General features: G+C 41.1%; 1 long non-coding RNA gene across 1 annotated transcript in view; it reads right to left on the reverse strand.

The window, feature by feature from the left end:
* Nucleotides 1-2,213, reverse strand: part of LOC123986569 — a 4,837-nt gene extending 2,624 nt beyond the window's left edge. The window contains exon 1 of the long non-coding RNA XR_006828904.1: nucleotides 2,084-2,213. This is a non-coding gene — a long non-coding RNA (uncharacterized LOC123986569). The remainder of the gene's footprint in view (nucleotides 1-2,083) is intronic.
* Between the last annotated feature and the right edge of the window lie 1,299 nt (nucleotides 2,214-3,512).

The following is a 3,512-nucleotide window of genomic DNA, read 5'->3' on the forward strand; positions in this document are numbered from 1 at the left end:
GGCCTCAACTCAACTCGTCGTGTTTGGAGGGCAAAGAACACCGAGTACAACCCAAAGAACACCATCCCCACCGTCAAGCATGGTGGTGGCAACATCATGCTTTGGGGGTGCTTTTCAGCCAAGGGGACGGGACAACTCCATCGTATTGAGGGGAGGATGGACGGGGCCATGTATCGTGGAATTCTGGACCAACATCTCCTTCCCTCAGTGAGAGAGCTGAAGATGGGTCGAGGATGGGTGTTTCAGCACGACAACGACCCTAAGCACACCGCCAAAGCAACAAAAGAGTGGCTGAAGAAGAAGCACATCAAGGTTCTGGAGTGGCCCAGCCAGTCTCCAGACCTGAATCCAATTGAAAATCTTTGGAGGGAGCTTAAAATTCGAGTTGGCAGGCGACAACCTCGGAACCTGAATGATTTGGAGGCTGTCTGCAGGGAGGAGTGGGCCAACATCCCTGCCGAAATGTGCACAAACCTTGTCTCCAACTATAAAAACCGTTTGACATCTGTGCTGGCCAATAATGGCTTTTCTACAAAATATTAACATGCTGTTTGTCCAGGGGGTCAAATACTTGTTTTTCCTCATCAGATGGTTATCAATTTTTATAAATTCATATGATGTGATTTTCTGGAATTTTCTTTGGGATTCTGTCTTTCACTGTTAGAATGTACATATGATTAAAATTATAGATCGTTGCATTCTTTGTAAGTGGGCAAACCTGCAAAATCAGCAAGGGGTCAAATACTTATTTCCCCCACTGTAGATAACTTAGTAATTAATTGCACCCAACGCTGTATAAAAGTAATTAAAATGTAAACTTACGCGTTGACTCGAGCAGCTATTTTTTCCCAAGCTAACTCTCTGTCCTTCGCCGCTGCAGCCGTGTTGCTTTTTAAAAAAAATACGTGTTCAAATTCTGCATATGTTTGCATAAACACATCCAGTTCTGCTGGGGAGAAATATGCAGACCTCTTTTTGTCTGACGTTGTTGCCACGGCTCCATTGATAATGGCTTTTTAAGGGTAAGTCAACTCAGAGTTCAAGTTTTAACTCAGAGTTGATTGAACCTCCTTATTGAAACGGGCCCCTGCATGCTAGTGTGATGTGGCACGAGAGGGGGAGGAAGAAGACTTATTTCTTCTCTCACAGGCTGCATCACTAATGGATTTCCAAACTTATTTTGCCATTGAAGCCTTAATTAATGACCACTGTGAGTGTGAGTGACGCTCGCCCCTCTTCTCATAGTGAATCCATTGACACATTTTCACAGCAAGTGAAGTCCTTAATGACCATTTTTTATTATCAGGTTAAAGTGACTGTCACAACTAGAAGTAAAACAAAGACAAAACTGTGTTAACAATAACAAACAATTAAAAACTGCCTCCCTTTGTTGTTAGCATGGTTTTAGATCCTGCCGACATGACTAATAGCCTCATTTAACACCTATAATACAAGTTGTGTGGGAAGAAAAATGTGACAAGTTTAAATAAATGAATCATAATGCAAAACATTTGAGATAAACAGAGACTGAATTAATGAAGTCTGCTGTGACACACACTGCACTGGAAAGGCGTCAGATTAAGAGAGTAAGAAACTAAAATGCCAACAGTATTTTGTCCCTGGAAGATGTGCTTAGCAGTTTTTTTATTTTCCCTTTTACTTCTTATAACACTCAAGCCGTTCAGGTCTTAACATGGACCATCTTTTCTGTTTTATTGTGTGTTTGGCAATGGCAACAAGGATGTACTTCATGTTATGATATTTGACCAATACCCTTTGTGAAAGTGTGACCCAGTTGTATAAAATATACTAAAAATCTAAACTTTGCACTTGTTGAGATGTTGAGAATGCACTTTGAATTTCATATGAGAAATTTATTTATTTATCTGACACAGGAAATCAGCCTTGTTGTCACACTCATTTGACCTTGGACAGAAAAATGTATTTAATATTAAGCTTTGGACGAGCCTTAGAAAAGAGAGGACACTACTTGGTAGCCATTCAGCATCATAGGATTCAGCCTACAAAGCTTATAGTAACTTTGAGAATCAGTTGTGTTGTGTGTCTCATCTTCCAGACTCACCAACCTCATAGTCTTCCAAGACTCCAGCGCTAAATCAACAGATTTAGGGGATGACCCAGCACCCCTCCAGCCCAAAAAGAAAAAGCTCTTACTGTCTGCTGACCAGGCTACACCAGTCTTCACTTCAACTGAATTAAACAGAGCAAATTCATAACAAAAACATGATACATACATACATACATACATACATACATACATACATACATACATGTGTAACCAATGTAGTGAAACAGGTTGGTGAAAAAAAGTGATTTGGTGTAGAGATGCAGAGACATGCGATGAGGCAGAGTGAAGTTCTTTTCCAATCTGTTCTTCGCGAGTATATTCTCTTGCTCAACAGTGAAATAAATTGTATTAGGGGAGAAAACATCAGACTGGCACACCCCTATTATCTCTTAAGTAATACACAGTTTCTGTTGGTAATGTGTAGAAATACAGTCGGAAAATGTTGATAAATTCCCATATTTTGGCATCCATCTCTCCTCAATGCCCACAATTGATGCTGTGATACAACACTAGTGGAGCTTACGCAAAGCTACAAAAAAGGGTTAAGGAAATCAAATACAGGCTAAATGAAAGTAATCCTCCCAACCCTGGCAAATAGAAGGGCCACACCTGTCACGATCCTGCCCTGAGCTTGTTTGTGTTATATTATTTTGGCCATGCCTTCTCGGTGTTTTGATTTTGGTTTCTCTGTGTCTGTCTGTGGTCTTGTATCCAGTCTTCTGCTTGTTCTGTGTGGTGGTTCTGATCTGTCCTGTTATCTCGGTGTCTGCCTTAGTACTTTAGTTCTGTTCCTGTCCCTCGTGTTAGTTTCCCACCACCATGCTTGGGTTCCGTCTGTTGGTTAGGTGTCATTTATGTTCTCTGCCAGTTTTATTAATCTGATTTTGTTCATTCTGCTTTAGTCTCTGTGTAGCCTTTATTATTGCAGTCATCTGTAAGTTACTTCATATCTGTCTGGTCTTGTATCTTAGTTCCTAGGTTGTGTCTTCGGTTCTAAGTCCTGTGCCTTAGTTCATGTCTTAAGTGTTTACTCCTGGTCTGTGTACTTCTGTGTTCTCCCATGTCTGTCCTGAGTTCTGTTCAAGTCTTAGCTTCGGTCTGTGTTCCTTGTTTAGTTGTGATCTAGATTAGTTTGTTATTTTCATTATTCTGTACTTGTGTGATGTCTGCTCACCTCCAGTAATCTGCCTGTCATCCAGTCACTCTGTTTTCCCCTTCTGTCTCTGCCTCGTTAACCCTGATCCCAGTCACCTGTGTTGCTGCTCGTTAGTCCCTGTGTATAAATGTCTGGTGTTTCTGTTTATTCCCTGTCCTGTCCTGTGTTTCTACCCGTTTCTACCTTTTGGATGTACCAGTTCCTGTCCTCATGAGTTCTGTTCATGCCTGTTTGTCGTGCTTGGGATAAATAAACCCTGGAACTCAA

Source organism: Micropterus dolomieu, linkage group LG17 (genome assembly GCF_021292245.1).
Source record: "Micropterus dolomieu isolate WLL.071019.BEF.003 ecotype Adirondacks linkage group LG17, ASM2129224v1, whole genome shotgun sequence".
Lineage (NCBI taxonomy): Eukaryota > Metazoa > Chordata > Actinopteri > Centrarchiformes > Centrarchidae > Micropterus > Micropterus dolomieu.